Source organism: Giraffa tippelskirchi, chromosome 10 (genome assembly GCF_054371585.1).
Source record: "Giraffa tippelskirchi isolate mGirTip1 chromosome 10, T2T-mGirTip1v1.2.pri, whole genome shotgun sequence".
Taxonomy (NCBI): Eukaryota; Metazoa; Chordata; class Mammalia; order Artiodactyla; family Giraffidae; genus Giraffa; species Giraffa tippelskirchi.
Window position 1 is genome coordinate 116,704,035 of NC_137284.1, and position 25,836 is coordinate 116,729,870.

General features: G+C 39.7%; 1 protein-coding gene and 1 non-coding gene across 3 annotated transcripts in view; both read right to left on the reverse strand.

Moving 5' to 3' along the window:
* PALS2 (protein associated with LIN7 2, MAGUK p55 family member) overlaps positions 1 to 25,836 on the reverse strand; it is a 405,603-nt gene that overhangs the window by 352,968 nt on the left and 26,799 nt on the right. The window lies entirely within an intron of this gene.
* On the reverse strand, positions 3,118 to 3,189 carry TRNAC-ACA (transfer RNA cysteine (anticodon ACA)). The gene has a single exon. It is a non-coding gene; the product is annotated as a tRNA-Cys (tRNA).

Below are 25,836 nucleotides of genomic sequence, written 5' to 3' on the forward strand. Positions count from 1 at the left end.
TTTGTCTTTCTGAACTGTGTACAGAGTAAATGAGTGTGTGTGTGTGTGTGTGTGTGAAATTGGCTGAAGATCTATGAATGAAGATCTATGAAGCTGCGTTTCCACATCTCTGCCCTTGGTCCAGTAGCTTTCTTCTAAAATGTTTCTGAAAATTTAAGAACTGTTCCTTACTTCTTAGGACATTCAAGAAATGAAGTTGGTCATTTCTCATTATGAAACAGTTCATGTCCCCACCTCCTTGGAAAGGCTGGAAGGATGCTTCTGAATGCCGGCTATTTTAGCTGAGAACGTTAATCATGCTGATTCTGCTGTCAGCTGAGGTTACACCATCTGATCTTCCATTTCCCTTGTCATAATCATTTATACTCTACCCCCTGACATGACACATAAGTCCTTTTTTATTATATTACATATTAAACACACCAGAACACACTAAAACTCTTCATTACCCAGTAAAATATAAAGTGGGTCCATCTTGAACTTCTCTGAAAAGCATCTAGATACTGAAGCACCTAAAGGCCCAGATGAAGGAACTTCTGCAGCAGGACAATGAGAAGAAACGAATGTCACAAAGGTCATGAAAATGCTGCATGGAATTTAAAGGATTCATTTTTAAATTTGTTGCAGAAGGAATGTCTGGAAGACTGGGTTCCATTTAGTACATGGAAAAAAGGAAAACGATTTCATTGAAAATTTCCAGGTCCTATTCTGGGTTCTCTACCAGATTATCTTCTTTGAGCCTCATAATGTCCCTGTTATCTTTGACATGTAGAGAAACCATCTTTTGAAGAGTTAAGTGACTTGTCCTAAGTCACAGAGCTATTAATGGGTAGAAATGTTTAGATCCAGGTGTGTGTATGTGGTACCAGGGCCCATGATCCTCTGGCCACACCGAGGGTCAGTGAACTTTTTCTGGACATGATATCAACTACCCAACGTTGCTGGTATAGAAGGAAAGCCACCAGAGACAATATGTAAATGAATGGGCACCACTGGGTTTTTATCAACATAAAAGATTATTTAAAAAAACAAGAAGCAGCTGGATTTGACCCATGGGCCATATTTTGCCAACCTCTGCTTTACACCACGAACCAGGTCTTAACTCTGGCTGCCACTGGAATTGTTGGGAAGCTTTAAAAACTCTTGATATGCAGGACTCATTCTATAACAATTAAATGAGAATCATTTGTAAAGAAAGCTTCCCAAGTAATTCCTATGAGGAACCACAGTTGAGAACCCTGATCTACAGCTTGTTCACCAATAAAGGCACCTAAGTTATGACACTAAAACAAGTTGAAATTGACAGATAATCCCCTTCATCTATCCAAGTCTAGTTCTTCCTTCAGGAGCCAACCCAAATCCTACCCCCTCAATTATACCTTCCCTGTCTTGATCAGAAAAATTGAACCCTCTTTCATCTGAATTCCCAGAAGAATGTGTTACGGAATTAGTCCCAGTGCAACATATTTTGTATCAGTCTCAAGGTCTATATATTCAAAACTATGGTTTTTCCAGGTAGTCATGTATGCATGTGAGAGTTGGACCATAAAGAAGGCTGAGTGCCAAAGAATTGATGCTTTTGAACTGTGGTGTTGGAGAAGACTCTTGAGAGTCCCTTGGACTGCAAGGAGATTAAATTAGTTAATCCTAAATGAAATTAACCCTGAACACTCATTGGAAGGACTGATACTGAAGCTCCAATACTTTTGCCACCTGATGTGAAGAGCTGACTTATTGGAAAAGACCTTGATGCTGAGAAAGATTGAAGGCAGAAGGAGAAGGGGACAACAGAGAATGAGGTGGTTGGATGGCATCATCGATTCAATGGACATGAGTTTGAGAAAACTCAGGGAGGTGGTGAAGGACAGGGAAGTCTGGTGTGCTGCAGTCCACGAGGTTGCAAAGAGTCGGACACAACTGAGCAACTGAACAACAACAATAGTCATTCAATTTTCTACTACTAAACTTCCATGTGGGTAAACCCTGTCTTCCCATACAGCCTGTAAACTGTGGGTTTATGGCTTGAGTCATATTTAGCACAGGACCAACTACAAAGTTTGCATTGGTCGACACAAGAAATTTTCTTAAGGGAGACAGAAATCAAACTTAGGGGATTTGAAAATGGATTTGAATATAGTGTGGTAGAATTTAGTAATTTTCTAGATCTTCTCCCAAATCTACTTCTTCCCTACCAAATCTACTTCTTCAATCTTCCCCACTTTAGTTAAAGATCTTGGAATTGAGCTTAACCTTTCTCTTTTGTCTTAAATCAACATCAAACTCAGATAGCATCAACTGGTAGTTCTATCTTTAGCATAGGCACGAAGTCTGATCTCGGCTTACCATCTGCTCTGCTGCTATCCTGGTCCAAGTCACCATCTCTCATTTGAATTTTCACCAAACCCTATTGTCTCCCTGATGTTGCCCCAAGCCCCTTCTCTGCCTAATCTCAACACAGCATCCAGAGTGATGCTATTTGAAAAGTTTATCTGCTTCAAAGAGCCCAGGGGCTTTTCATTTCACTCAAAGTAAAAACCAAAGCCCCAACAAGGCATGCCATTATTTTGATGAACTCATGTCCTACTACTCTCTCCACTGCTCACTCAATCTCAGCTCTTCTAGTCTCTTTGCTAAACCTTGAGTAAACCAGGCATGTGCCCATCTCTTACACATGCTGTTTCTTTTTGCCTGACCTCTAATCCCCGTGACATCTGCACAGTCATCTCTCAATTACTTCAAGTCTTTGTTCAGAGTCACCCAGTGAGGCCTTCATGATCATGCAGACTTTGAATTTCCTTTTCTTTTCTGATACACTCTGTTTCTCTCTCTTGCTTTGTAGCTCTCTATAAAGCTTCTCACCTTCTATTGAAAACTTACTCTTTAATTTACTTATTTGCTTTATCTATTGACTCTCTCCCCTAACTAGAATGTAAGCTCCAGGAAGGCAGGGTCTCTGCCTCTTCTGTCTACCTGTATCTCTGAAAGTGAAAGTGAAGTCACTCAGTCGTGTCCAACTCTTTGTGACCCCGTGGACTGTAGTCTACCAGGCTCCTCCGTCCATGGGATTTCCCAGGCAAGAGTACTGGAGTGGGTTGCCATTTCCTTCTCCAGAGGATCTTCCCAAACCAGGGATCAAACCTGGGTCTCCTGCATTGTAGGCAGACGCTTTACCATCTGAGCCACCAGGGAAGTCCTACCTATATCTCTAGTGCCTAAAATAATGCCTAGCATGTGTGTCATTGAGCAAAGGACAGACTGTCAGCCTGGTAGGCAGCTTCCTGAGAACACACATGTTGGTGTGATGGGTATCAGTGGTTTTGGTACATTAGGCACCATTTGCATCTCTTATGGTAATACAAGCCTTCCATTCTCTAAGATACCATGTTAACTGAGTATAGCAATCCCCCACCCACCCCGGCTCAAAGGTAGGTGTGTGATTCTGGCCTTGAGTGCGCCTTGGCTATAGTTACTGGAGTTATTGGCTTACTGTTGAGCATGTCTAACTCAGGCCAGTCCAAATACTGTTGTGACTTCTTTGCTGAGAGATGGGGGAAGATCATTTTTCCACTGAAGTTGCTATGTTAGTAGACTAAGGACCTGAGGCTATTTTTCACCACATGGCAAGAGCCTATTCAAAAAATGGAGAGAGAAATGAACCTTGACATGATTGTTTGAACGTTGGACACACACATTCCTAAAACTAAATTTGCAATGGGTTTTTCAGCTGTGTGATGAAATACGTTTCTGTTATTATTTAAGTCTGGGTTTCTATCACTTGACACTAAAAAGCTCCTGAAAAATAAATCTAGTAGGAAAAGACTCAATCTCACTGCTAAAAACATTTTTTTAAACTTTTTCAAAGACTTATTACTTGGAGAAAACTGAGGCAATTCAATGAAGACTGAATACTTATGGAATTTATGAAAAGATAATATAGAGTCTTTTTTACTGTTTGGTAAGAATGATATCTCTAATTTTTTCAGTTAACTAGTGAACATATTTAGCATGTTTAATTTTGTATTGAGCTTTAAGTTCGTAAATTAATGTAAGATATAAGTTCAATTTTGGAGCCAAATTAAGTGAGGAAAGATATAAAGGGCCTCCTTATTTTAGGGTGACTGCAAAAAATGGCAGGAAGGCCTTCTTCTTCAGTCCATCACTCATCATGTATCTCCCTTTCAAAGTGCTGGCTGGATGGTTGATAATCAGGAAACTTTTACTGAGTATGTCAAAGAACAATTGAATTATTGAGAATGTGAACTGTTCTCAGCATTTTTGATAAGTGCTCCTTCCCAGAAAAATGCTCACCCATGCACTAAAACACACAAGTACACAAATTTGTGTAAATATGTGGGTTTTGTGAAGTGCTCATAAACATGCAAAGTATCCGTGGATCATAGGTTCAGAACTGCTTTGAATGATCCCAATGTTCCCTTGTAGCTCAGCTGGTAAAGAATCTGCCTGCAATGCGGCAGACCGAGGTTCGATCCCTGGGTTGGGAAGATCCCCTGGAGAAGGGAAAGGCTACCCACTCCAGTATTCTGGCCTGGAGAATTCCATGGACTGTATAGTCCATGGGGTCACAAAGAGTCTGACATGACTAAGAGACTTTCACTTTCATAATGTAATATATGGCCTAGCCAGTATCCATATAGAATTTTCTTTTTAAAAAAGTGATAAACAATTAAACATGGACTATTGAGGGAGATTATTGAATTGGTATTTTAGTGGCTAAGTGGCTTTGGAGTTACAAGTGGATTATCTTCACCAATAAATGCATGCCTGACCTTAGGTAACTTAGTTGACCTCTTCGAGCCTCAGTACCGAAATATGTAAGATGAAAATAATAATCCAATCTCTCTCATATCTTTGAGTGGTGACTAAATTAAATACTACATATATAGCAATTAGCACAGCTCCTGCTCTCTAGTAAGCATCTAATAAATGTTAGCTGCTACTGATGTTCAAACATTGATGAAAGGTAAGTAGAGCTCTGTCTATTTTAAGCATAACTAGAGAAAATTCTCTCTATTTTAAGTAGAGAGAACTCATTTTGTCTACCATAGCTCAGGTGGAAAAGTTGCCAACCAACTGAGGGGTAACTATGGGATCTTTCATAGCTCCTTTGGGTTCTATCACTTGTAATATAAAATTATATTTTCTATATATAATAAAATGCTGATTTCTATTGCTTACAGAAAAAAAACAAAAACAACAAACAAGCAGCAATCCCTCAATCATTAAGATCTTTACACAGATAGGAACCCTTGGACCAGCCAAGAGTTAAAAGCTAAAAGTCAAGTCAGTTTAAAGATGATCCAGTAACATATGGAACACTCAGCTACAGTTACCATCTATCCAATTCCTAGGCTTTCTATTCAGTGAATGTTGGGAGATCGATGAACTGACAATAAAACTGGTCATATTAATTGTTTAGGTCACAGAAACTTCTTCATTTGGTTGGTTAATTTTCTAATCAAAAAGGCTATCTTTACACCACTAAAATAAGTATTTAAAATTTTATGGAAAACAGAATGAGGTAACTTCAACTTGTTATTGGCCAAATAACAAGTAGCATCAATTTTTTGCTCTGTTCTTCCCCTTTTCTCCACCACTGATTCATTCAACAATATTTGTTGAGGATCTGTTCTGTGTTGGGTCTTGTTTCAGGCTTGAAAGGCTAATAAAGACCTGCCCCTGGGGTCAGAGAGGGCAGGTGGACACTGTACTTTTTTCCTCTATAATTCCATAAGGACTTGAAGATTCTGTTATGGGGAGAGCAACTGAAGGTAAAGAACATAAGTCCCTATGTCAAGGCTCAATGCTGAAGCTGAATGAAGATGAGCCACTCCTTACTTGGTCCATCTTAAGTGATCTTGCCTGGAATCAAGGCTCTTAAATTCAAACATCTTCAGAAGCCACAGAGGTAGCCTTGCATGAAGATGGCTGGGTTTAGGAAAACAGGATGAGTTGCATGTGAAGAGTCATGAGCATCCTCTAGGCACATTCAGATTCTGCTTTACAAAACATGGTCCTTGCCAAAGCACCCTCATCTATCAGCCACTGCTCTTAATGAAATCCCAAGAGGAAAGGAATTAAACCAGCCATTGGCAAACTTCTCCTGTCAACGGTTAGACAGTAAATATTTTCAGCTTTGCAGGCCATGCAATCTCTGTCTCATCTCTGCCACTGGAGCATGAAAGCAGTCACTGTTGTTTTCCTTGTTTAGTCGCTCAGTCGTGTCCTACTCTTTGTGACTCCATGGAGTGTAGTCCACCAGGCTTCTCTATCCATAGGATTTCCCAGGCAAGAATACTGGAATGGTTTGTCCATTTCTTTCTCCAGAGGATCTTCCTGACTCAGGGATCGAACTGGCGACTCCTGAATTGGCAGGCAGATTACTTACCACAAGCCACCCGGAAAGCCCTGAAAGCAGTCACATGCATACACAAACAAATGAGCATGGCCGTGTTCCAGCCAGTTCTAGCCTGTTGGGTATAAATAGTCACTCTTAGGGTAAATCATGCCTAACTGCCTCCTCTCTCAGCCAGAGAGAGGAAGTGGGTCATCTCTTCATAGCCCCAGAACTAGCAGGACACAGAACAAGGCAAAGACTCAGGAAATGCTGGTAAACCCAATGACTTCAGGAGGTGGATTCCTGATGATCCAGCCAATGTTCAAAACAGGGCTAAAGATGAAAGCCTCAAACTTGGACAAAACCTTCTCTCCAAGCAGAGTCCAGGGTTGAACTAGATGAACTGTAAAGTTCTCTCTAAGCTTGCAAAACTTGAAGACAAGACCGAAGGCAGAAAACAATGTCTCCTGAATGTGTCCTCTCTCTCAGCTCCCAACTGCAGATCAGGAGTCTCCAAGGACTAATGTTGGCCAACTCATAGAAGATGAGTCCTTTCTCTGATATAGGATGGTCTTTCTGAGGCTAGAATAGGATTCTGCTTGTTTCTGAAGCCTTCATCAAGCCACCTTGGCTAGAAAGTGCTGCCCCACACCCAGTGCAATAGTTTAAACCATTTAAACTATAAGCTGCTCTCCAAATGAGATGCAGAGTGATTCCCTGAGCAAAACACCCCTCCCTGCTTCCAACTTCTGTCAAATAAATTGTGCAGCTGCTCCACCAACTAGGTGAGTTCCTAAAACTACATATCTACAGCACAGCCTGATGTGTTTAAAGAGTCTAGGTTTGCACAGAATAAACCTCTGTTTAGAGAGTTTAGGTTTGCACAGAATAAAGAGAAAATGCCTCATCAGGTCCTTTTTTAGAAGAAAAAAGAGGAAATAAAAAGCCAAGTGGAAAAGCCCTATACTCCTCTGATTCCTGAAGCCAAATACCAAAAGGTAATTTATACCCTGTGTCACTACAGATAAATGAGCCTGCATCTGTTTTACAAAGACTAAAAGCAGAGAAGGTGGCCTAAGTGCTTTTGGTACTTTATACTTCCTCTTTATTTCCCTACATTGACACTCATGAAAAATAAAATATCTCTGAATAAGTACAGCCTAGCCTGTCACCTTGGCCAAGGTCTTTTCAAAGCTTATAGAAAAAACAGGAAGAAGGATCAAGAGGGAAATGAAGATTGAGATTTGAAAATACATTACTTTTATCCAGTCTGTTGTTTGAGTCTTACAGTCAATAGGTCAAAGGGTTGGGTGAGGGTCTTCCTATTTCAGAGATGGATTTTTTCCAAAAGAAATATGGCAGAATAAGAGACTATAGTCATGCTACCTGACTTCAAACCAGCTCTGCGCCCATATCTTTGGACAAGTTGACTTATTTGCTCTATACTTCACTTTCCTTATCTGTAGAATAGAGGCAACAATAAAGCATTTCTCATAGAATCAGTGTGTGGATTAAGTAACAATAAAATTCAGCATTAACAGAGCCTGGCATGCGTAGTAAGCGCTCAGTAAATGTTGGCCAGGGTCCCTTGGCCAGAGTTCTGTTGGTGAAAAGATGAATAACAGTATCAAGAGAATTTTCTTATTTTATATTTTGCTCTCCTACTTCTTAGAACAAAAATCTTTCAAAGTTAAATATTTTTGCCTATGAATACATAAAAAATTTATTTATTTAATTTTTCCTTTTGGTCAATGAATAAGGAAACCCAGAAAAAATAAATCTATATCCTCTTTCATATTCCCATGATGATATCAGGGTCAGAAACGTCATATTTCAACAGGATAGCTTGTATGGGACATGACAGTTTGAATAAAAACTTCCACTAGGAATACTGTCCTCTGACTCCTGGTTCCTAAAGCACAAGCAGGATAAGTCAGGTGGTGACTGCCCTCTAACAAATATAAACGACACAATTGTTTACTTGGTGCTATTTTAATTCAGCCTTAAAGCTCTCTACAGTCAATTTTGGTAACTGATTTCCTCTAATGGAAGATTAAGTGACTTGAGGCAAAGAAAAAAAATTGTTTTGACATTATGAGATCAATAAGTCCTGGAAACGATTAAACTGTACAGTGAAAGGCCCTGAGCATATTTAAAAGTACAGTTTTAGATTTCAGTACAAAGTCTATTGGGCTTCCCATGTAAAGAACCTGCCTGCCAATGCAGGAGACAAAATAAAGACCCACAGGTTCTATCCTTGTATCGGGAGATCCCCTGGAGGAGGGCATGACAACCCACTCCAGTATTCCTTCCTGAAGAATCCCACGGGCAGAGGAGCCTGGAGGACAAAAGACCATAGGGTCCCAAAGTGTCGGACATGACTGAAGCGACTGAGCAGGCATGCACAAAATCTGTTGCTTGGTTTAAAACATATGAAAGAAGTTAATATTAGCAAGTGAGAGATCCCAAGTGAGATTTTATTTTATTCTTTTGTCTTTCAGGTTTCAGTTCAGTTCAGTTGCGCAGTCGTGTCTGACTCTTTGCGACCCCAAGGACTGCAGCACGCCAGGCTTCCCTGACCATCGCCAACTGCCGGAGTTTAACCAAACTCATGTCCGTTGAGTCAGTGATGCCATTCAACCATCTCATTCTCTGTCATCCCCTCCTCCTCCCACCTTCATCTTTCCCAGCATCAGGGTGTTTTCAAATGAGTCAATTCTTCTCATCAGGTGACCAAAGTATTGGAGATTCAGCTTCAGCATCAGTCCTTCCAATGAATATTCAGGACTGATTTCCTTTAGGATGGACTGGTTGGATCTCCCTGCAGTCCAAGGGACTCTCAAGAGTCTTCCCCAACACCACAGTTCAAAACCATCAATTCTTCGGCACTCAGCTTTTTCACAGTCCAACTCTTACATCCATACATGACTAATGGAAAAACCATAGCCTTGACTAGACGGACCTTTGTTGGCAAAGTAATGTCTCTGCTTCTTAATATGCTATCTAGGTTGGTCATAACTTTCCTTCCAAGGAGTACGCATCTTTTATTTCATGGCTGCAATCAACATCTGCAGTGATTTTGGAGCCCCAAAAATCAAGTCTGCCACTGTTTCCACTGTTTCCCCATCTATTTGCTATGAAGTGGTGGGACCAGATGCCATGATCTTAGTTTTCTGAATGTTGAGCTTTAAGCCAACTTTTTCACTCTCCTCTTTCACTTTCATCAAGAGGCTCTTTAGTTCTTCTTCGCTTTCTGCCATTACGTGATGTCATCTGCATATCTGAGGTTATTGATATTTCTCCTGGCAACTGTAATTCCAGCTTGTGCTTCATTCAGTCCAGCGTTTCTCATGATGTACTCTGCATATAAATTAAATAAGCAGGGTGACAATATACAGCTTTGTTGTACTCCTTACCTGACTTGGAACCAGTCTGTTGTTCCATGTGTGGTTCTAACTGTTGCTTCCTGACCTGCATTCAGATTTCTCAAGAGGCAGGTCAGGTGGTCTGGTATTCCCATTTCCTTAAGAATTTTCCACAGTTTGTTGTAATCCACACAGACAAAGGCTTTGGCATAGTCTATAAAGCAGAAATAGATGTTTTTATGGAACTCGCTTGCTTTTTTGATGATCCAACAGATGTTGGCAATTTGATCTCTGGTTCCTCTGTCTTTTCTAAATCCAGTTTGAAAATCTAGAAGTTCATGGTTCATGCGCTGTTGAAGCCTGGCTTGGAGAATTTTGAGCATCACTTTGCTAGCGTGTGAGATGAGTGCAATTGTGCAGGATTTTGAGCATTCTTTGGCATTGCCTTTCTTTGGGATTGGAACAAAAACTGACCTTTTACAGTCCTGTGGCCACTGCTGAGTTTCCAAAATTTGCTGGCATATTGAGTGCAGCATCATCTTTTAGGATTTGAAATAGCTCAACTGGAATTCCATCACCTCCACTAGTTTTCTTTATGCTGATGCTTCCTAAGGCCCATTTGACTTTGCATTCCAGGATATCTGGCTCTAGGTTGGTGATCACACCATTGTGATTATCTGGGTTATGAAGATCTTTTTTTGAACAGTTCAAGATCCCCTGGAGAAGGAAATGGCAAACCACTCCAGTATTCTTGCCTGGAGAATCCCATGGACGAAGGAGCCTGGTAGGCTACAGTCCACGGGGTCGCAAAGAGTCGGACACGACTGAGCGACTTCCCTTTCCCTTTTCCGTGTATTCTTGCCACCTTTTCTTAATATCTTCTGCTTCTGTTAGGTCCATACCATTTCTGTCCTTTATCGAGCCCATCTTTGCATGAAATGTTCCCTTGGTATCTCTAATTTTCTCAAAGAGATCTCTAGTCTTTCCCATTCTATTGTTTTCCTCTATTTCTTTGCATTGATCACTGAGGAAGGCTTTCTTATCTCTCCTTACTCTTTCTTATCCCTTCTTTGGAACTCTGTATTCAAGTGTTTATCTTTCCTTTTCATTTCTCTTTTCACAGCTATTTGTAAGGCCTCCTCAGACAATCATTTTGCCTTTTTGCATTTCTTTTCCTTGGGGATGGTCTTGATCCCTGCCTCCTGTACAATGTCACAGACCTCCGTCCATAGTTCTTTAGGCACTCTTTCTATCAGATCTAATCCCTTGAATATATTTGTCACTTCCACTGTACAATCATAAGGGATTTGATTTAGGTCATACCTGAAGGGTCTAGTGGTTTTCCCTACTTTCTTCAATTTAAGTCTGAATTTGGCAATAAGGAGTTCATGATCTGAGCCACAGTCAGCTCCTGCTCTTGTTTTTGCTAACTGTGTAGAGCTTCTCCATCTTTGGCTGCAAAGAATATAATCAATCTGATTTCGGTATTGACCATCTGGTGACGTCCATGTGTAGAGTCTTCTCTTGTGTTGTTGGAAGAGGGTGTTTGCTATGACCAGTGTGTTCTATTGGCAAAACTCTGTTAGCCTTTGCCCTGCTTCATTCTGTACTCCAAGGCCAAATTTACCTGTTACTCCAGGTGTTTCTTGACTTCCTACTTTTGCATTCCAGTCCCCTATATTGAAAAGGGCATCTTTTTGGGTGTTAGTTCTAGAAAATCTTGTAGGTCTTCATAGAAACATTCAACTTCAGCTTCTTCAGCATTACCAGTCAGGGCATAGACTTGTATTACTATGATATTAATGGTTTGCCTTGGAAATGAACAGAGATCATTCTGTCATTTTTGAGACTGTATCCAGGTACTGCATTTCAGACTCATTTGTTGACTATGATGGCTACTCCATTTCTTCTAAGGGATTCTTGCCCACAGTAGCAGACATAATGGTCATCTGAGTTAAATTCACCCATTCCACTCCATTTTAGTTCACTGATTCCTAAAATGTCGACGTTCACCCTTGCCATCTCCTGTTTGACCACTTCCAATTTGCCTTGATTCATAGATCTGACATTGCAGGTTCCTATGCAATATTGCTCTTTACAGCTTTGGACTTTGCTTCTATCACCAGTTACATCCACAACTGAGTGTTGTTTTTGCTTTGGCTCTATCTCTTCATTCTTTCTGGAGTTATTTCTCCACTGATATCCAGTAGCATATTGGGCACCTACCGACCTGAGAGTTCATCTTTAAGTGTGCTGTCTTTTTGCTTTTTCATACTATTCATAGGGTTCTCAAGGCAAGAATTCTGAAGTGGTTTGCTGTTCCCTTCTAGTGGATCACATTTTCTCAGAACTCTCCACCATGACCCATCCATCTTGGGTGGCCTTACATGGCATGGCTCAAATAGACAAGGCTGTAGTCCATGTGACTAGATTGGTTAGTTTCCTGTGTTTGTGATTTTCAGTCTGTCTGCTCTCTGTTGGAGAAGGATAAGAGGCTTTTGGAAGCTTCCTGATGGGAGACTGACTGAGGGGGAAACTGGGTCTTGTTCTGATGGGCGGGGCCATGCTCAGTAAATCTTTAATCCAATTTTCTTTTGAAGGGTGGGGCTGTGTACCCTCCCTGTTGTTTGACCTGAGGCCAAACTATGGTAGATGTAATGAAGATAATGGTAATCTCCTTCAAAAAGTCCCATGCAAGTACTGCTACACTCAGGGCCCCAACCCTGCAGCAGGCCACCACTGACCCATGCCTCCACTGGAGACTCCTGGACACTCCCAGGCAAGCCTGGGTCAGTCTCTTATGGGGTCACTGCTCTTTTCTCCTGGGTTCTGGTGCACACAAGGTTCTGTTTGTGCCCTCCAAGAGTCTATTTCCCAGTCCCCTGTAAGTTCTGGCAGCTCTATGATGGGGTTAATGGTAACTTCCTCCAAGAGGGCTTATGCCAAACCCAAGTCTGCTGCACCCAGAGCCCCTGCCCCTGCAGCAGTCCACTGCTGACCTGTACCTCTACAGGGAACACTCAAACACAGTTCTGTCTCAGGTTTCAGGACAATATTTATCTGCTTAATAAATCTCCCTAAATGGTCAAATTGAATTAAGGATAAGATTTTTAAATGCTTTGTTGAAATATTGGTCATTTAATTGTACCATTCCTACTAAAAGCTCTTGAATATGACACTCATTTAATTCTGTAAATTACTGAACCTAAGTGCTTTCCTCATGCAGCCAAAGACCATGTGAGTCCAAATTTTCATTTAGAGACAGGCATTGTTTTTCAATAGTGTGCTTCTCTTTCTGAGGGCTGGGTTACTATTTCACACATTTATACCTGGCTCAGGTCCTGATATCTGGGTTAAAAATAATATCCTTCTACTGTAGTAATAAGTAGAAATGCTACAGATGCCCACATCTGTTTCAAGTAAGGTATTGGGTACATTAGACATGCACACCACTATGACACTGCTTATGTCAAACCCTTCAGTACAGCCTGGTTTTCTTTTTGTAGTTCCCTGTCATGGAAAACACGCCCACTGCCTCTTTTCATTAGATGAATTTTCCTCCTTCCTCAGGACTGCTAGCCAGGCAAGGCAATGGAGGAGCAATGACGTGTCCTTGGCATTATTTATATTAGGGGACTCTAAAACCCCAGTTTTACCAGACCACCTGACCTGCCTCTTGAGAAACCTGTATGCAGGTCAGGAAGCAACAGTTAGAATTGGACATGGAACAACAGACTGGTTCCAAATAGGAAAAGGAGTATGTCAAGGCTGTATATTGTCACCCTGCTTATTTAACTTATATGCAGAGTACATCATGAGAAATGCTGGGCTGGAAGAAACACAAGCTGGAATCAAGATTGCCAGGAGAAATATCAATAACCTCAGATATGCAGATGACACCACCTTTATGGCAGAAAGTGAAAAAGAACTAAAGAGCCTCTTGATGAAAGTGAAAGAGGAGAGTGAAATTTGGCTTAAAGCTCAACATTCAGAAAACTAAGATCATGGCATCCGGTCCCATCACTTCATAGCAAATAGATGGGGAAATAGTGGAAACAGTGGCAGACTTTATTTTCGGGGGCTCCAAAATCACTGCAGATGGTGATTGCAGCCATGAAATTAAAAGACGCTTACTCCTTGGAAGGAAAGTTATGACCAACCTAGACAGCATATTTAAAAGCAGAGACATTACTTTGTCAACAAAGGTCCATCTAGTCAAGGCTATGGTTTTTCCAGTAGTCATGCATGGATGTGAGAATTGGACCATAGAGAAAGCTGAGTGCCGAAGAATTGATGGTTTTGAACTGTGGTGTTGGAGAAGATTCTTGAGAGTCCCTTGGATTGCAAGGAGATCCAACCAGTCCATACTAAAGGAGATCCAACCAGTCCATCCTAAAGGAGATCAGTCCTGAGTGTTCATTGGAAGAACTGATGTTGAAGCTGAAACTCCAATGCTTTGGCCACCTGATGCCAAGAGTTGACTCATTTGAAAAGACCCTGATGCTGGGAAAGATTGAGGGCAGGAGGAGAAGGGGACGACGGAAGATGAGATGGTTGAATGGCATCATCGACTCAATGGACATGAGTTTGGGTGAATTCCAGGACTTGGTGATGGACAGGGAGGCCTGGTGTGCTGCACTTCATGGGGTCACAAAGAGTCAGACACAACTGAGCAACTGAACTGAACTGAACTGAAAACCCAAGTTTCCAGTTGACCTGGTCTCTTCTCAACTTTGTAAGACAGGGGACAATGATAGGAGAGTAACTAGAAAGAGCAGATCTAGGCACCCAATAATTCCCCAAGGTAGACATGCAATTAAACTATGACAAATCTGGATTATAATGGACACTTACCCTATTGCTGAAATGGCCAGCCCTGAATCTCCCAAAATAGTAGACTGTAAGGTAATAAGGGCTGTCTGCCTCTAAACATCCTTTCTGGTCTCAGGTTTCAGAAATCTGCACATTCTTGATCCTTTTGACCCTTTTGTCTAAATGCAGTATGACTAAACAACCAAAATATTCATGTTTAACTAAAGTAAATTCTACCCTGAGGAATGGGGCAGGTGGTGGGGGAGAAAGGTACACAAGAGAGATATTGAGAGAAAGGGACTGTGTAATATTGCCATCTATTCCATTCACTAAGTGCGTGCTGTGGGGTCTGGGTGAGATGAAAACCTGCTATTCACTCAATGCTTTTGCTTTCCTAACAGTGAGAGTATCTTGCCACAAGGAGCAAATGATTCTAGTACTGAAAAGATACATAAAAACAAAAATACACAAATAAGACCTAATTAAACTTAAAAGCCTCTGTACAGCAAAGGAAACCATAAACAAATGAAAAGATAACCCAAAGAATGTGAGAAAACCTCTGCAAATGAAGTGACCAGCAAGGAATTAATCTTCAAAGTATACAAATTCATGCAGTTTTACTTTAAAAAAAAAAAAAATCAAACCCACAAACAGCTCAATCAAATAATGGGCAGAAGATCTAAATACACATTTCTCCAAAGAAGACATACAGGTTCATATACCACATGAAAAGATGTTCAACATCACTAATTATCAGAAAATTGTAGATCAAAACTACCATGAGGTTTCATGTCACACCAATCAGAATGGCCATCATCAAAAAGTCTACAAACAGTAAATGATGGAGAGGGTGTAAAGAAAAGGGGACCCTCCCACATTGTTGGTAGGAATGTAAACTGGTACAGCCACTATAGAAAACAGTATGGAAGGTCCTCAGAAAACTAAATATAGAGCTAGCATATGATCCAGCAATCTCACTCCTGGGGATTTGTCCAGAGAAAACCATAACTCGAAAAGGTACATGCACCCTAATGTTCACTGCAGCATTATTTACAATAACCAGGAAATGGAAAGCAACCTAAATGATGATCAATAGAGGAATGGATAAAGAAGATGTGATAGATATATACAATGTAATATTCCTGAGCCATAAAAAGAAGAAAATAATGTCATTTGCAGCAACATGGATGGATCTAGATATTATCATACTAAGCAAAGTAAATTAGATAGAGAAAGATAAGATATCATATGATACCACTCATATGTGGAATCTAATTTTAAAAAGTGATACAAATGAACTTACAAAACAGAAACAGACTTACAGATATCGAAACAATCTTTTGGTTACCAAAGGGGAAATGTTGGGTGGGAGGAATAAATGAGGTTGGAATGAACATATTCACATCAGTATATATAAGTTAGCTGATCAACAAGGACCTATTATATAGAACAGAAGACTCTACTCAATATTCTGTGATAACCTATGTGAGAAAAATAAATCTAAAAAAGAATGAATATATGTATAACTGAATCACTTTGCTGCACACTTGAAATTAACACAATACTAATTCAAATACACCCCAATAAAATATTTTTAAAAGAAACACATTTTTCTTTTAATATGATCACTAAAATGGAACCAGCTACTTCACTGATGATCAGCTAAAGAGACAGCAACTAAAGGAAGAGATGTTCCAGTGCTGAAAGGAAACTCATGTTGGTGGTCTCATTGAGAGACTGAGATGTTCTCCAATGTGGCTCTTCCTAAAGGGATTTTAAGGGTAATGGGGACTGGACGCAATGTCTATTTTATATTTTCTTTAGATCAGAACTATTGTATGAGATTCTCCTCCTGTATTTTCCCTCTGTAGCTGGTTTTCACAAACTGAGGCTAAGATAATGTATCAACTTCAAACTTTATGCAAAGAATTTGTTTGCACTTAAAATCACAAATGTCTTATGAATTGCATTAGAGCATAGAAACCATATAGCCCATATTAATTATATACAGTTTTTTGTTTACAGATCTGGTGCTATCTCCAGGAGCATTTTTCTCATGAGAGTTAGGGAAAGTCACAACTGGTAGAACAGCTGTTGGCATTGATTGATGAACTTCTGGATGATGAAGCCCTGGTTTGTTTGGCATTTGTGCCCATGACTTGATTGAAAGTTTACAGAACACATTGATTTCATTTGTGGATGACAGGAGTTTGGAAAGGACAGCAAGTACACTGGATGACAGAAAGAGGATCCGAAAAGATCCTGACAGCCTAGAACAATGGGACAAAACTAACAAGATGGATTTTAATAGTAGTAGATAGCAGATTCTTCACTTAGATAAAACAAGGCAGGACTCATGGCACATTCCAGGGAACTTATCAATATAAATCTCCAAGCTTGGGATAATCAAGTGTGGGTACCTGGTGTGTCTGTGTTGGGGGAGGATATGGTTTAGCATTAGCAGGTGATCAGTTAATTTGAGGATTTGGATTGAAATTTATTTCAGAGAACATGATGTAACTACCAAAATCCAGTGGGATCTTAGGCTGCAGAAACAGAAATACAAACAACATTCAGTTGACCATGGTAATGGTAGGGATTGAGCTGCGGGACAGAGGAGTGGAAGGAGGAGTCAATTATGTCTTCTCTTTTAGGAAAGGTTTCTCCCTTGTTTGGTATGGCATGTCCTCCATCAACTTTCTGAAAATAAATGTAAGGGAATTTGGTGATATTTGATTTCCGGAAAATGTCACATTTAATTGGCATAACTGGTAGGCTGAGCATGACATTTTAGGTTGGAACTATTGTCCTTGAGAATCTTGAAGCTCTTCTAGCCATTATCTTCTGTAATGGCTTTCATTATTGCCATTATTTCAATAATAGTTTCATTATTGCTGTTGAGAAATCCAATGGTATTCAGCTTCTTGATCCTTTGTACAAAACCTGTTTTTTCTCCCTGAAGTTTCTTCTTTTTTTCCAAGAGTTCTGAAATCTCACTATGGTGTACCTCAATTATTGTGTTCTGTTTTAACCATTTAACAGGCTACAATCCATTATTAGTCTACTGGGACACTGTCGGTGGAGTAGTAAGGTGTGGAGAAGAAGTGGCATTCTGCAATCTTCAAGTTAAATCCCATTGCTTTGGTAGGCTTGTGTTTCTGGGCTGTGACCTTCACAAGTGTTTCTCCTTGCCCATTTCTCCCTTTTCTGGCTATAGTAGTCTCAGTTTATTTCCTTGAAGGCTTGATCCCTGTTACATATGGTTGTTGTTTCTAGTTTTGTTTGTTTGTTTGTTTCCCTTAGGCAAAACAGGGAGAAAAGAGGGAGGTGGGGTGGGAGGAATGCCCTTCCCTTGCCTGAGATAAGCCTCAGGTAACATGTCTTCTGGAGTGCATTATGGGGCTTCCCTGGTGGCTCAGACAGTAAAGAATCTGCCCGTAATACAGGAGACCTGGATTCAGTCCCTGGGTTGGGAAGATCCCTGGAGAAGGGAATGGCTACCCACTGCAATATTCTTGTCTGGGAAATTCCATGGACAGAGGAGACAGGCAGGCTACGGTCCGTGGGATTGCAAAGAGTGCATTATAAAAAATGCTTTCAGTATATTTCACAATGATTATGCTTTTCCTTCCATGAACAGATCCACAAGGGGATCTTTTTCCAGTCTTTACTGTGAGAACCTGCTGGGCTTCCTGGATGTAAAGCTCACCTGAAGAGTGAAGCCCCCACTAGAACTGTGGCCCCTAGCAGTTTCTCACCCTCAAGCTAGTCCACATTCAGTTTCCAGCAATTTGTCACAATTAGCATTTAAGCATTCTTACCAGTTTATGGCACCAGTAGCTTGGGCTCCAAGGAAGTGGATCTCAGCAGTATTCTCTGTGTTTACCTGACTCTCCAGATTTGGGGGTGGCAGGTTGCTCTGTGAATTCTGTGTTCTGATGAATACAAGCAAAGTAACTGATGTTCAGTTTTTTCAGCTTTTTCTTAATGTTAGAATGGGATTTCCAAGTTTTCATATGTTGAGCTGAAATTGAAATCTACATACTTGTTTTAAAGAACAAGTTTCTTAAGCTCTGTGAACCTCAGTTTCAACATTTATAAAGTGAGAATAGCAATATTTATCAGCTAGGGTGACCACAGGGCATACAGGAGAGAATACCTAGCACGCAGTATCCAGCAAATGGCTGAATACTAGTACCATCCCCTAACCCCAGGGGAATCATTAGAAGTGTACAGTCAGAAGTTGAAAGACCCCTGGGAGTGACAAGGTGGAGAAGATTCTATATAAGAATGGTGGTTGAGGGATTTGTGGCGGCTGCTCCTGCTAGGACTGAACCACTGCTTCCTTTCGACTCTGCACCTCGGTTGTTGGTGTGATGCCTTTCCCTGCCAGCCTCAGAAGGATGACCTATGGTCTCTCCCCAGGCTAAACGACTTCTTCGAGGCAGAGCCACAGATGGAAGGAGACTGGATCCTGCCCAATCAATATCAGAGCAGATCAAGCCCAGAGCCTCTGGAATGGGAGTACTGACTCCAAGACCCTAGACTACCAGAGAACTAACCTTAGGGAGTATAAAATAATGAAAACTCACACAAAGGAAACCACTTGAATACAAGACCCGGCATCACCCAACCACCAGTAGCACCCTGTGCAGGATGCCTCATCTAAACAAGAAACAAAACAAAAATACAAACCCAATCATCAGCAGACAGGATTACCACCTCACTCAACCTTGCCCATCAGAGGAAAAACAAACAAAAACTCAGCACAAATCTCACCCTATATGAAGCTTACACAAACCACTGGGCCAACGTCAGGAGGGCAGAAACCAAAAGAAAGAAAAAAATTCAACCTTGAAGCCTGGGAAAGGGAGACCTCAAACACAACAAGTAAAAAAAATGATGAAAAGGCAGAGAAATACTACACAAATGAAGGAATAAACTAGAAACACAGAAGTCCAAATAAATGAAGAGGAAATAGGCAAACTCCATGAAAAAAACATTCAGAATGATAGTAAAGATGATCAAAAACCTTGAAAACAAAATGGAGAAAATGCAAGAAACAATTAACAAAGACCTAGAAGAATTCAAGAACACACAGAGACAAACAATACAATCACTGAAGTTAAAAATACTGTAGAAGGAATCAATAGCAGAAAATCTGAAGCAGAAGAACGAATTAGTGAGCTGGAAGATAAAATGGTGGAATTAACTTCTGAAGAACAGAATAAAGTAAAAGAATGAAAAGAGCTAAGGACAGTCTCAGAGACCTCTGGGACCATATCAATGCACCAGCATTCTAATTATAGGGGTCCCAGAAAAAGAAGAGAAAAAGAAAGAATATGAGAAAGTTTTTGAAGAGATTATAGTTGAAGATTTCTCCAACATGGAAAAGGAAATAGTCAATGAAGTCCAAGAGGCACAAAGAGTCCCATACAGGATAAATCCAAGGGGAAGCATGCCAAGACACATACTAATCAAACAAACAAAGACTAAACACAAAGAAAGAATATTAAAACCAGCAAGGGAAAAGCAACAAGTAACATACAAAGGAAACCCCACATGCTTAACAGCTGATCTTTCAGCAGAAACTGTGCAGGCCAGAAGGGGATGGCAGAATATATTTAAAGCACTGAAAGGGAAAAATCTACAACCAAGATTACTGTACCCAGCAAGGACCTCATTCAAAATTGATGGAGAAATAAAAAGCTTTTCGGATAAGCAAAAGTTATGAGAATTCAGTACCACCAAATCAGCTTTAGAACAAATGTTAAAGGGACTTATATAGTCAAGAAATACAAGAGAAGAAAAAGGATCTAAAAATCAACCCTGAACAATTAAGAAAATGGCAATAGGAACATATATATCAATAATTACTTTAAATGTAAATGGGTTAAATGCTCCAACCAAAGGCACAGACTGGCTGAATGGATACAAAAGCAAGGCCCATATATATGCTGTCTACAAGAAACCCACCTCAGACCTAAAGACACATATGGTCTGAAAGTGAGACGATGGTAAAATATATTCCATGCAAATGGGAAGCAAAAGAAAGCTGGAGTAGCAATCCTCATATCAGACAAAATAGACCTTAAAATAAAGAGTATTACAAGAGATAAGGAAGGACACTACATAATGATCAAGAGATCAATCCAAGAGGAAGACATAACAACTGTAAATGTCTATGCACCCAACATAGGAGCACTTCAGTACATAAGAAAAACACTAACAGATATAAAAGGAGAAACCGACAGTAACACAATAATAGTAGGAGGTTTTAACACCCCTTTCACACCAATGGACCAATCGTCAACACAGAAAATTAATAAGGAAACATAAGTCTTAAATGATACATTAGACAAGATCGATCTCTATATCTTCAGGACATTCCATGCAAATGCAGAAGAATAGACCTTATTCTCAAGTGCACACAGAACATTCTCCAGGACAGACTTCATGTTGGGTCACAAATCAAACCTCAGTAAATTTAAGAAAATTGAAATCATATCAAGCATCTTCTCTGACCACAACACTATGAGACTACATATCAATTACAAGAAAAAAAATGGTAAGAAACACAACACATGGAGATTAAACAACACATTTCTAAATAACCAACAGGTTACTGAAGAAATCTAAAGGGAAACCAAAAAATTTCTAGAAATAAATGACAATGAAAACACAACAACTCAAACCCTATGGGATGCAGCAAAAGCAGTTCTAAGAGGGAAGTTTACAGCAATACAATCCTACCTCAAGAAACAAGAAAAACATTGAATAGACAGCCTAACTTTACACCTAAAACAATTGGAAAAAGAAGAATAAAAAAAACCCCAAAATTAGTAGAAGGAAAGAAATCATAAAGATCCAAGCAGAAATAAATGAAAAAGAAATGAAAGAAACAATAGTAAAGATTAATAAAACTAAAATCTGGTTCTTTGAGAAGATAAACAAGATCGACAAACCTTTAGCCAGACTCATCAAGAAAAAAAGAGAAGAATCAAATCAACAAAATTAGAAATGAAAAAGGAGAGGTTACAACAGACAATGCAGAAATATAAAGGATTATAAGAGACTATTATGAACAACTATATGGCAATAAAATGGATAACCGGGAGGAAATGGTCAGATTCTTAGAAAAGTTCAATCTTCCAAGACTGAACCAGGAAGAAATAGAAATCATGAACGAACGAATTACACACTCTGAAATTGAAGCTGTGACCAAAAATCTCCCCCAAAAACAAAAGCCCAGGACCAGATGGCTTCATAGGAGAATTCTATCAAACATTTAGAGAAAAGCTAATGCCTATCCTTCTAAAACTTTCAAAAAATTGCAGAGGAAGGAACACTTCCAAACTCATTCTACAAGACCACCATCACCCTGATACCAAAACCAGACAAAGACAACATACAAAAAGAAACTACATGCCAATATCACTGATGAACATAGATGCAAAAATCCTCAACAAAATTTTAGCAAACAGAATTCAGCAACACATCAAAAAGCTCATATACCATGATCAAATTGAGTTTATTCCAGGAATGCAAGGATTCTTCAGTATACATAAATCAATCATTGTGATACACCATATTAACAAATTGAAAGATAAAAACCATATGATCATCTTGATAGATGCAGAAAAAGCCTTGACAAAATTCAGCACCCATTTATAATTAAAACTCTTCAAAAAATGGGCATAGAAGGAACCTACCTCAACATTGTAAAGGCTATATATGATAAGTCTGCAGCAAACATTATTTTCAATGGTGAAAAACTGAAAGCATTCCCCCTATGTTCAGGAAAAAGACAAGGTTGTCCACTTTCACCACTATTATTCAACATAGTTCTGGAAGTCCTAGCTACAGCAATCAGAGAAGAAAAAGAAATAAAAGGAATCCAGATCAGAAAAGAAGAAGTAAAGCTCTCACTGTTTGCAGATGACATGATATTGTACGTAGAAAACCCTAAAGATAGTACTAGAAAATTACTAGAGCTAATCAGTGGATTTAGCAAAGTTGCAGGATACAAAATAAATACACAGAAATGACTTGCATTTCTATATACTAACAATGAAAAATCAGAAAGAGGAATTAAGTAATCAATCCCATTCACCATTGCAACAAAAAGAATTAAATATCTAGGAATAAACTTACCTAAGGAGACAAAAGAACTGTACACAGAAAATTATAAGACACTGATGAAAGAAATCAAAGAAGACATAAACAGATGGAGAGATATTCCGTGATCCTGGGTAGGAAGAATCAATATTTTGAAAATGATTATACTTCCAAATGCAATCTACAGATTCATTGTGCTCCCTATCAAATTACCAATGGCATTTTCACAGAACTAGAACAAAAATTTCACAATTCATATGGAAACACAAAAGACCTTGAAAAGCAAAGCAGTCTTGAGAAAGAAGGATGGAGCTGGAGGAATCAACCTTCCTGATTTCAGGTTATACTACAAAGCTACAGTCATCAAGACAGTATGGCACTGGCACAAACACAGAAATATAGATCAATAGAACAAGATAGAAAGCCCAGAAATAAACCCATGCACCTATGAGTAGCTTATTTTTGACAAAGAAGGTAAGAATATACAATAGGGCAAGACAGTCTCTTCAATAAATGGTGCTAAGAAAACTGGACAGCTACATGTAAAATAATGAAATTAAAGCCCTTCCTAACACCATACTCAAAGATAAATTCAAAATGAATTAAAGACCTAAATGTAAGATCAGAAACTACAAAAAACTCTTAGAGGAAAACATAGGCAGAACACTCGATGACATAAATCAAAGCAAGATCCTCTATGACCCACCTCCTAGAGTAACGGAAATAAAAACAAAAGTAAACAAGTGGGATCTGATTAAACTTAAATGTTTTTGCACAGCAAAGGAAAGTATGCTGCTATTGCTGCTAAGTTGCTTCAGTCGTGTCGGACTCTGTGTGACCCTACAGACGGCAGCCCACCAGACTCCTCTGTCCCTGGGATTCTCCAGGCAAGAATACTGGAGTGGGTTGCCATTTCCTTCTCCGATGCATGCATGCATGCTAAGTTGCTTCAGTCGTGTCCGACTCTGTGTGACCCTATGGACAGCAGCCCACCAGGCTCCTCCATCCACAGGATTCTCTAGGCAAGAATACTGGAGTGGGTTGCCATTTCATTCTCCAAAAGGAAAGTACAAGCAAGGTGAAAAGACAAACCTCAGAATGGGAGAAAATAATAGCAAATGAAACAACTGACAAAGGATTAGTTTTCAAAATATATAAGCAGCTCATACAACTCAATGCCAGAAAAACAAATTAATCAAACAGAAAACAAATCAATCAAACAGAAAACAAATAGAAAACAAATCAATCAAACAGAAAACAAACAGAAAAACAAATCAATCAAAAAAGTGGTAAAAAGACCTAAACAGACATTTCTCCAAAGAAGACATGCAGATGGCTAACAAACACATGAAAAGATGCTCAACATCGCTCATTGTTAGAGAAATGCAAATCAAAACCACAGTGAGATATCACCTCACACCAGTCAGAATGGCCATCATCAAAAAGTCTACAAACAATAAATGCTGGAGAGGGTGTGGAGAAAAAAGGAATGCTCTTGCACTGTTGGTGGGAATGTAAATTGATACAGCCACTATGGAAGACAGTATGGAGACTCCTTAAAAAAACTAGGAATAAAACCACCATATGACCCAGCAATCCCACTCCTAGGCATATACCCTGAGGAAACCAAAATTGAAAGAGACACATGTATCCCATTGTTCATCTCAGTACTATTTACAATAGCTAAAATATGGAAGCAACCTAGATGTCCAATGACAGGTGAATGGATAAAGAAGTTGTGGTACATATACACAATAGAATATTACTCAGCCATAAAAAGAAATGCATTTGAGTCAATTCTGATGAGGTGAATGAGCCTAGAACCTATTATACAGAGTGAAGTGAGTCAGAGAGAGAAAGATAAATATCATATTCTAACACACATATATGGAATCTAGAAAAATGGTACTGAAGAATTTATTTACAGGGCATCAGTGGAGAAACAGATATAGAGAATAGACTTATGGACCTGGGGAGAGGGGAGGAAAGGGTATGGAAAGAGTAACATGGAAACTTACATTACCATATATAAAGTAGATAGCCAATGGAAATTTGCTATATGGCTCAGGAAACTGAAACAGGGGCTCTGTATCAACCTAGAGGGGTGGGTGGGGAGGGAGATGGGAGGGAGGATCAAAAGGGATGGGATATATGCATACCTATGGCTAATTCATGCTGAGGTTAGACAGAAAACAATAAAATTCTGTAAAACAATTATCCTTCAGTAAAAAAATTAAAAAAAATGGTGGTTGAGGAAAAAATATTTTTAATCCATTTTCTTCTCTGAGGTTGCATAGGTCTCTCATATCCATATTCCAAATCCGGTCACTCCCAAAGAGAAAGCTAATTAACAGAATATGCAAATTAAAGAGCAGTTATAACACTAATTAACATTTTCATATGAATAACTATTCCAGTTCTATACAAGTGTAAATCAAGACTTCCGTACCTCTGCAGCTATGGAAACTCTCACTGGAAACTTGCAATTATTTTGCCATCTAAATGGAACAGAGACTCTTAGAAATAATGGCTTCTGAAAGCCTCTTTGTCGAGCACAGTGTCCTAACAGGTCTATGCCATACTCCCCAATACGATAGATGAATGAAGAATCTGAGCTTCATGGCATTCTTTGGTTGGCAAGTACTGGCTGGGGTGGTGAAACCATAGCCTCCAGGGACAGGGGGACAAGCCCGCAGGGCAGAGGTGTTGGTCCAGGAGCAACAGTTTCCTCCCCTCACCCTCTGCCCCTTTCATTCACACAAAACTAAATCTATACCTTTTCAAAATGCGGACACACTGAATTTTGCAGTGCTTTGCTGGTTGAGAGTCACAACTTGTTCACCAGTTCCCCCGAGGGCAAAGCAACTTTCAGGGAAGAGAGTTGTGTCAGTGGAGGAATTGCCATGTGCCCTCTCCTCCCAATAAGGAGTTTCTTTGCAGCAAGTAATGCATCTTCCCAAATATGCATTGTTCAGCATTAGCTGAAGACATGCACCTCAACTTCCTGGTATGACAATGGCTTTTGTTCCTTTGTCATAGAACAGACCCTGGAGAGTCAGGAATAGTGTAAAAACACTTGCCATTTTTTGCAGTTATTGTACAGGCATAAACATACTTGCTTCCTAAACATTTTCTCCATCCACACTTTGCAATTTTCACTAAAATTTTTTCCTCTCATCTAAGTGG